Raw genomic sequence first — 10,658 nt, forward strand, 5'->3', positions numbered from 1 at the left:
GACAAGGTGAAGATGCTTGATCTGAAAAATATAGACTGGGGAGACTGAACAGAAGAAGAGACTGTGTGTTTGGATATGGGAGTTGAGACATTTGTTGATATGGGAGACTTGAAATGAAGCAAGACAACTTCAAGAGGACAAGGTGAAAATGTTTGGTCTAAAGATATAGACTGGGGAGACTGAACAGAAGAAGAGACATTGTGTTTGCATATGGGAGTTGAGATTAGACAATTGACATTTTCTTGTATGGGAGTTAAGATAGGACAAATGGAGCAAGGTGGTGATATTTGAGATGGAGCAGAAGAAGGAGATGTATCAGAGTTAGACAGATGCAGACGACACTGAGATGTGCTAGAAGCATCAAATTTAGGCAATGAAGGCAATGATTTAAACTGAGAAATGGAATAAGATGCATCAGGATTTGACATTCATGTGTGACAATGTGATGTAGGAGAATTAGTAAATTGAGGTAGTGATGTCAAAGACTTGGTCTTAGGACAAGACTCTGCAAGTGAACAATCACTAGGCAAAGATATAAAAGGGAAATGTGATTGAGGAATAGAACATGAAGTATCTAAAGATGATTCTAAGGAAACATGGGATGTAAGAAAACCAGTGGAAAAAGGGAAGACATTTTCATTAAATTTGACACTTGGTGTAATAACTATTTTCCCTGCAGAAGTTAAACACTTATACCCTTTGTGAACTAAACTATAACCTACAAACACACGCTTGGATGAATGAAAATCAAACTTGTGTTTGTTAAAGACTCTTAAGAATGGATAACATGCACAACCAAACACTTTTAGTGTAGAGTTGACTAGATTTCTATGAAGTAGAAGTTGATAAGGAGAAAAGTAGTTCAAAACAAATGAAGGCATCCTATTGATTAAGAACACTGTAGTTTCAAATGCAAGCCACCAAAAATGCAGGGGCGTGGATGCATGAGCAAGAAGGGTTAGGCTTGTTTCAACTATATGCCTATGCTTCCTTTCACTATGACCATTTTGTTGGTGTACATAGGAGCATGAATGTCTAAATTGAATGCCTTCAATGGTAAGTTAAGGTATAAGGCTCCTATATTCACCCCCTTGATCAGATTGAAGACATTTTAATTTACAATTATACTGCTATTCAACCAGATGGTGAAACTTAATAAAAATAGATTTAGCCTCTGCCTTTGTCCAAAGAGGAAATAACCATGTATACCCACTAAAATCATTAAGAAATTGGACATAATATTTAAATCCTTTTGAGGATGCAAGAGAAGAAGGTCCCTACATATCACTATGCACTAGTTCAAGAGGTGTTGTGGCTCTAGAAATTGAAATAGGAAAGCTAGTTTGATGCATTTTATCTAAGTGACAAGCATCACAAAAGTCAATTGCTGAGATAGGCTTGGTTAAAGGTGAACCAGACGCAAGCATACTGCGGTAATTTTTTGAAAAATAGTAGAGTGGGGGTGACCTAATCACATGTGCCAAATCATAAAGCAACGATTATTAGGGTTAGTTAAGTGAACAGAGGATGTATCACAAGTATGATACGCAGCTTTCGAAAAAGTTTGATCAGGTATATAAGACAACAAACATTCTGGACCATACACAGAATAAACAAGATCAGTAGATACAACATTGGCAACAACACATTTAGTTTTATTGCAATCAGGAATAGAAGTAGCACAATTATCACAAGCACTGCATACATCAAACTGAATTTTGAAGGGGTAAAAATCAGTAGACACATTATTCTTAAAAGCTACATTTGAAACTGAAGTGTCTTGAGTACAAAGAGACTGTTTTATTGAATTTTTAGAAGAGGTTGATGCAGTACTATATGATCTTTTCTTTGAGAAAGTAGGCAGATTTAAAAAATAGGAAGACGATGGTAATTGAGATGGAAGAGGTAGTTGATATAAGCCTGCATTAAGCTCTCCTTGAAGTAAAATTGCCCTAGTGACTTTGTCCTTGACAACACAACAATCAAAATTAAATTCTACTACAACATTATTATCTTAAGTGAATTTGGATATGCTTACGAGATTTTTAGTTATTCTAGGAACACAAAGGAATTTTTTTAATTGAAGACACTTAGACTGTAATTAACTAGGCAATAAAGTAAAACCAGTATGAGTTATATGCAAAAACTCACCACTTCCCACTTAAAGTTGACTAGCTCCATTGTAATCTTGACTTGTATACAGTTGAGACAGATAAGAGGTCACATGATCAGTGGCCCCTGAGTCCATGTACCAAATGGGATCTTGAGGAGTAGAGGAGGAAGCTGTCAGAATTGTCATGTTAGGTTCTGAACTTGCATTTGCTGGATGAGATGAAGCTCCAAAAAAAGTGTTTCTTACACAGGAACTGGCATTGTTCACAGTGTTCCTGAATGGGACAGCTTGTGTTGCAAACTGAGATGGGATAGATTGTGCAGCAAGGTGAGCTTGACTAAGATCACCAGCAAAATGCGCTTGACTACTAGCAAAATGTGCTTGATTGAGGTCTCCATAATTCTGAGAAAACACTTGAGCTGATGATGATGAGAAAACAGAATTGGATGCTTGATTAGGATGAGGAAAACCTCTATAATTCTAAGGTACAAAGGACATATTTAGTCTTTGATAGCTAGGCACATGAAAAGTATTTGGACCTGAATCATGCCCTTGATAACTTGGACCATGAAAGCCACCATAATTTTGAACAAAACCATTGAAACTACCATATGAATTGTGGTTCCCAGGCATTGTAAGACCACCATTGAAGTTGGAATAGAAACGATAGTAGCACTGGATAACTATGTGTCCAGTTTCGTTACAGACCTGACATACAGGTCTTCCTCTACTTTAAATTCATAAAAGAACACACACTTAAATTTAATGAATTAAATTAAAATCTAAAATCTAAAAAGTTTTAACAAACACATTGACTAAATTACCTAAAACATTCTTATTCAAAATTACTAAAAGCTTCCATTATAATATTAACGGTGACATGAATTTTTTTTATGCTTATATCTTTAATGATTCAAAGAGCAATCACTACTATATAAGCTCGTAACAATAATTTTATCACTTTAATTAAGCTATTAGATAATCAATTTTCATTCAATTGACCATCGTGCAATAAAATTATCAGATGATTATCGATGATCACCGTTGGATTGAATTTACTGTGAAATATGTCTATCATACATCCACCTCACAGAGGTAGTAAAGAGTAACAAAGGCAATAATTTTATGGAATGTGATCGTTCAAATCCAAGATTTTAATTCAAAATTAAAACCCTCCCATGTAATTTATTTCCACAAGAAACATTAAAGAAGAAAAATGAATTAGTCTAAGCTTGACTGAAATGAAAGTGATGGAATAATAAAAAACTTAGAAGATTTGAAAATTAGTCCAAATTTATAAGGTTTTTATTGCAACAAATATTTATTAATGAATTGGCCCACTTCTTTTGTGAGTATTGAAATGAAATATTTCTTTATTAGTTTGATAGTTTGGTCACAATTTCCATTTTTAGACACATTTAATTCTATAACCATGTGATTCAACGTTAGACATATTCTTCCAAAATATAATTAGGTGTTTGATAAAGACAAGCTAATAACAAGCTTACCTTATATAAGAGGTCTATAACTTTATTTATGTATCACTTATTATAACTTGATCGTATGGTTAGAGCATTTTTCCCTTAAAATAATGGGAACATAAAACTTCATTTATAACATCAAAAAGATCTAAATTGTCATTTTATGTAAAAATGTTTATATGTTATTTTATGTTGACTAGTGAAGTCAATTGGAACAAATTAAGAACAAGTCAAGAACAAGTCTTATAATAACGACACAGCATTAGAGCAGTTAATCAAGTTATAATTACACATTATTATTCTTGAAGAAACAATATTAAACAAGAGTAATATTGGTTTATACATGTAATGATAATGTTGATGAAATCAGCCGCTTCAGTTTCAGCAATTGTTTGCTTGTATGTGAGTTGCATTTTCTTGCACCTTCTTGTACTTGATGTAGCTCAAACTCAAGGTCAATCTACCACAGCTCCTCGTGAAGGTCTGCTTCTAAGTAAAATTTTATTTATCTTCTTTTTATTATTTTACCTCTGAAAAATGCTTCACATTCGGACTCTGTCACTCACTTCATTCTTCTCATTTTTTGAGTTGCTTCTCTTCTATAACAATGGCAGCATTGAATATAACTTTTGAAAAATGGCGGATATCTGCAAATCAAAATCAATGGAATATAGTGGAAAGCCATGTAGTGGAGCTGCCATTGACAACTCCATTATCGTTGATGCCTTTAATTCAAGTTCATTAACTATCTAAATTTTGTTAGCTTGTTTTTAAACTTATGTAAAAATTTAAATTTAAAATCTTAAACTAGGGAATTGAAGTTTAGATTGATAATCTGTGAGATACTTGCTTTTCTACTCCATCAATTTGATTTTTGTTTGGTGCTGCAATACATTCTATACTGCATTTTCTTTTTGTAAAATTAATTTCTGTGAACTTTGAGGAGTAGTCTTTCTTTTATGTTGCTATTTCATAAGTTTTTGTCAAATATTGTATACCCCAGTATAATTTTAATTTATTTGTAATTATTTAGTTTCTTGCTTGACTTATTTATTATGCATTGAATTGATGGTAGGAGAAAATGATAGAGCTGCAAGATGAAACACAAGTAGGGGAAAGCGAAAAACAGAAGCAGAAATATGTGAGGAAGTGCTAGGTAAAACTTTCGAATTTAACTGAAAATTTTCATTTTCAAAGACTCAGCATCATGATACTGCAACAGAAGTAGAGTTAAGGCGCATAGTGCAACAACAAGAAATTAAGATTAAAGATTGGAGGAGCAGCTCATCCTATTTGATCAACAAAAAGAGAAAATCAAAATGCTTGAAGAACAACATATTCAAATGTTGGAGATGCTGAAGCAGATCACTATAGCAGCTACACACGCCCAACCTGCTAGAGCTCCAACTCAACTGCCATCTCCATCTCCAACTGATGAAGACTCTTCCTCATCTGCTATAGCTATTTCTAGAACCTCAACTAGTGACACTTGATATGCTAACATTGATGGTTAGTTTTTTGTTGTATGGGCAGTAGATATTTTGAAATGGGGGTAGGACCATCCTTTTTTACATTTTAGGATTGCTTGCATATATCCTTAGATGGTTTACATGGGGTGGGCATTTTCTTTGTTAGGGTTATGCATAGATAGATAGCTACTGATGAAAATGTGGGGTGCAAGCTTTCTTTTTTGTTATGCACACATAATAGTTCCTTTTGGATTTTTATTGCTCATCATGCATAAAAATCCATGTATGGACTATATATATATATATGATAGTTGATGTTAGTGATCAAATTTTTATATTGTGTCACAATTATTTGTTGATGTTGAATGTATAAACTAGGTCATTTACAAAAAGCAAAAATAATGCTCTCAAATGTTAACCAATTAGCTACTAAAGTATTAGTTGCAGAAATAATACAGCACCCAAGACTAATCAATAATACCTGACTAAAATAATTAGTTTTCAAAACTCATATATAATCAGTTCCTATATTATTTAGATCAAAAAAATTAATTTTAATGACTAAATCATTAGTTAGAAAATATAAGAAACCAAATTGGCATATACATTACCCAACTAAAAACGAAATATTTTTACCACTAATTATTTTCTTATAAAAAATCACATTTTGCAACTAATTTCATAGTAGTGGAAAGTAATTTACCATATTTGGATTCCACATTTAGCATCTAAAATTATTGGAATTAACCACCAATTTTTTGTCTCTAAAAGATACATTCATCCACTAATAGAATAGTCTCAAAAAACTTTCATGAAATTACCCTTACACCTTCAACGTCTAATTTTCGTGGCAATTGGAACAAATTATTAGTCACTAAAAGGTACATTCTGCAACTAATTGATTAGTCGCGATACAATTTTACCAAGTTACACTTACACATTTAGCGTCTAAGTCAAAGGACTATTTCAACCAACAATTAGTAATTAATTTGCTAGTCACCAAAAAAAAATTTCCACATCTAACCTACTTTCTAGATGCCCGCAGCAATTCTACAACTACATGGCGACTGCGAAATTTAGACGCGCAAGACATTTAGCATCTAAATTTTACTATCAACGTCTAATTTTGCTAGATGCTGAAAGTTATTTTTCTTGTAGTGATGGCTACAACCCATTTATCAAATGTGATTATTCCTACAACAAAAAAACTCTTTGCCACATTATCGAGATGTAGGTAGAAAAAGACAGAATTTTGAGAACTCGAGCCTTCTTTAATTTCATGGTTGCTTACTTTTACAATTTCTTAAATTATAGGAGAGTTTATGCACTGGAAGTAGATGGTGTAATCCCAAATGAGATATGGAGTTTGAATTTCCTCACACAATCTGTATGGTTCTCTATGTTTGGGATATGCTTATTTCAATTGTGTATTATTTGAAAGCATGATTATTAAAAAAAAAATTATTTTATTCTTATTTACTGACCTTTTAACTCTTTCCATACGACAGTATATCAACCTAAAATGATTTGGAATTCTTGTTCTTAAATAGTAATCTTACCTGTTTCTTCTATTTCTAACAGGGATGTGATCGTAAATCTCTTGTCAGGTTCATTGTCTCCATCCATCAACAATCTAACTGCAATAACCTACCTATAAGCCGCTTTAAATTTCTTTATTTTAAAATTCATTTTTCTACTTTTGATCAAGAACATTGGCACTAATACATTATCTGGGCAGTTTCCAAAAAAGATTGGCATGCTTCCTGAGTTAGTATATCTATAAGTCTAAAGTTTATTCCCTTCTTAACTGTAAAAGAATTTATCTAAATGAACTCGGTTGTGTAACTGCATTGCAATATTATATCTGCAGAACTAAATTCTTGGGGTTGTAGTGGTATTGGACCAAATACCTTTTTTGGTCCTATACCACCTGAGCTTGGTAAGTTGTCAAAACTGGAGAAGCTGTATATGGGAACAAGTGGCTTCTCTAGGCCTCTACCATTTGAGCTTGGTAACTTGGCAAAATTAAAGAAATTTTAAGTTGTTATAGGCTTTTCTGTTTCATTAGCAATGCAAAAAAAAAATTGCTTATCTACTCTAAAATATTTTGCACAATCATGTGTCTCATTAATTCGTTTCTTGATAATGTATTATTTTGGAGACAGGTTATTAATTTTGATGGAATTTATGAATATTATTTGCCTCGGCAGATATGTTGACAATACCAAAGTTAGTGGTAAGATTCCTTCAAGTTTGGCTAATCTAAGGAACCTTGAAACAATGTAAGGACTTTTGGATTATGTTAATCTGCTGATTGGAAATTTTCTAATGTACATAAACATTTTTCCTATTGAATATTTTTGTCAAACTTATGTAGTCTATGTACACAGTTGCTGCGTGTGTGTGCACAGTAAAGTCAGACATATGCATGTTGCATTTCATTTCGCATTTTACTTTGTGTATGCCTACACATTTCTGTTGTGCTAACATTGCATGTCTAACTCATTTTTCACAAGTTGCGTTTTTTACTTAATAGCTAAGATATTTTCTTTGCATCTTTTGTACTGTCATTTGGACCACTTACAAGTGTCCCAATATCCTTTAGTGGTCCAGGGAAAATTAGCCTTTTTCCCCTTTTGGTTGTGGTCCATAACTAAAGCTGAAAACATTTCTATTTTTTTACCAACACATGTTTGCCTTTGTCTACTGACCTGGCTAGAATTGAAGTGCACGAAATTGGCCTTTATCATTCTTGCTCATTTGAAAAGCCAACCTTTGATATTGTATTTGTTTATACTCTGATTCTTTTTGTACATGTGGCGTCTTTCTTATATTATCTTGCCCATCAAGTTTATCTCTTTCATTGTTTTTGTGTGAATTTTCTCTTTATAGGTGTTCGCCTCTCCTCTTGCGGTCTTGCAAAGTTGGTGAGCTTTTGTTGGTGGTCCCAACAAAAGATGAAAGAGATTGTCTGCCACTTGTCTTAAAGAGATTGGTCAAGCAAGGATTATTTAAACCCGTCCTCTTCTTCCTTGCATCTTTGAACCTGGTTTTTCATTGTTTAATTCTTTGAAATTTTAGAGATCATTTCGATCAGGTTCCCTTCTTTGTCTATGGGTTTTTGTTCATTCTTTGATGATCATATCTTAGCTTGTTGACGAGTATTTATTTGGAACATGGTTCCTTTACTGTGAGCTAAAAGGAAGTTCATCTTCTTCCTTGTTTATGCTCTAAAATTTTTAGAGAGTTTATTCCTTGACAGGTTCCATGTATGGTTTAATTCTTAAATCATTTTTTTTCATCTTTGTTTATTGCTTGTTGTTGCTAGAACTTGGTTCCTACGCCTAGAGCTTGAAAGGAGTTCAAGCCGTGGAAGCTAGAGGTGTTCTTCGACGAGTGAAGCTTGGGTGGAGCTCAAGCATTGTCCGCGAGTGTTCCTGGGTGGAGTGATCCTAGAAGAGACGAAGCATTAAAGATTCAAAGGGTGGTGTTTACTATTAGGAAACGATCATCTATGGCAGCAGAAAACAAAATAATTTACATTCGAGATCGTTTCTTAGAACCAAGATCAAGGCACAAAAATTACAGCTTATACATTATAACAGAATCTGCAGAAAACCAGTTTAAAGTTAAGAAACCATACCCACGTTTGGTGGCTCCTCCAACTTGTCTCAGAATGGGTTTCGCTACCGACCCAGTTGTAAGATCAAACCAATGTAGTCCATACGAAGACAACCTCAAGGAACTAAAAAGGGATTCGCTAGATCCTCTTTAGCCTTTAAGAACCAAGATGAAAAATCAAATGAAATATTTGATTCAAGCAAAAGAAATCTGGCATGGGAGAGAAGAAAAAGGGGTTGGAATATTTTGCTTTCAATGATTGAAAATGAACTAATTAAATAATTCACAAAGTGTTGCACTTATATAGTGCACACTTTGCCCTATTCCATCATGGAATAGGCTTGGGCTCCAACCCAAACACCCCTTGTATCCAAACAACCCCTTTAAGATATTTTAATTATAATTATTATTGTTATTTCAATTAAATTCAATTAATATATATTTCATATATTTCATATATTAACATTTAACAATAACAATAATTCATTTAAATATATGTGAGCACATGTTTAAATATAATTTCACTTATTTAATATAATTAACAAATTAAATAAAGGCTACGACCTCAGCAAATTTAATTACAATGTGAAATTACCAAAATACCCTTTCGCCTAAAAAGACGAAAATGCCCTTCTTACGAGCTGGTTCTTAAATTATCTTCCATGTGTGTGATCCATAGGCTCCTTATCATACCAGCAGTGTATAGTATCGTGATTAACACCAATTAATTGTCTCACTACACATAGACCAAGATTTGCCTCTAGCAAGGCATCGTGGCCACTCGATAGATTCGGATTCAGCGAAGCAGCTACCTATCAACGATATGGTTACCGTACAATCAAATCCTTTCATCAAACATTATCTCGATGAGACCAATGCATATAAATAGTGTCAACCTCGGTTACTCTCGATATTATGTATTCATTTACTAGACCAATGACCTGAATTATAAACTGGATAGAGCAACAACTCAATCCCACTATGACCACAATTTTAGTGTCATTTCCATTTACTGAATTGCGTCATGAGATAGCTTCTCCCGTACCCGGGATGAATCTTTTGTCTATCCACCATAGTCTTGATACACTCCTTGATGTAGCCAATCACTATCGTATTGACAGCTCTAAATAGAACTGCATTAGGCTAGTGTTAAACTACACCAATCGGTACACAAGGCACTCCGGTGATCTCAAGTCTAAGGATCACATGCACCACCATTCGTTAGAGGATTTGTTCTATAGACATTGGGGTTACCATCCATATGGAATCCTCTGGTGGGTCAGTCCAGTGAACTTGTATACAACAAGCACCCACGTGTTGCACCAGGTTGTTACCAAATAATCTTGACAAGTGAGATCAGTCACTATCTTTCGACAGGGTCATTCAACACTATGATAGCCTTACCATATTGTTTGTGCCCTTACTTCAGAACAATACTGAGGCTACGGACATTTTTAGAATGGCCACCATATGTGCTCATAGGGTTCTCACTATCAAGATTTGAAATGCTTGATACCCTCGTCACGGTTCTACCATTCTAAGGACATATATCAATACATACAATGATGATTTACGTAATATAGAATAAAATGCCTTTTATTGATCAATAAACTTTATTACAAAGAGTCATTTCTACAATAATTGATTAGCTCTAGGGCACCTACTCTAACAAGTGTAACGTAGAATAGGGAGTTCTCTTTGCTCTAGCCAAAATCAACTCTGAGTGATATCTTGTAATGTTTGTTGTTATAGTGGATTAGGTTCGATCTGGACAGGGTCCCATGGATGTAGGCTAAGAGTGGTTTTAGCCGAACCATGTATATGCTTGTGTGCTTTATCTTTACCGCTTGTGGTTGTTGATTCATGCTTTACTTGATAACCATTAATCAATTTGGTAAAATCTTCCGCTACACTTAAAAAAGGGGTATCTAACATTGAATAGAGTTCATCATCTCTAACAAGTGGTATCAAAGC

The sequence above is a fragment of the Pistacia vera genome, unplaced genomic scaffold (genome assembly GCF_008641045.1).
Source record: "Pistacia vera cultivar Batoury unplaced genomic scaffold, PisVer_v2 Contig705, whole genome shotgun sequence".
In the NCBI taxonomy this organism is placed as follows: Eukaryota; Viridiplantae; Streptophyta; class Magnoliopsida; order Sapindales; family Anacardiaceae; genus Pistacia; species Pistacia vera.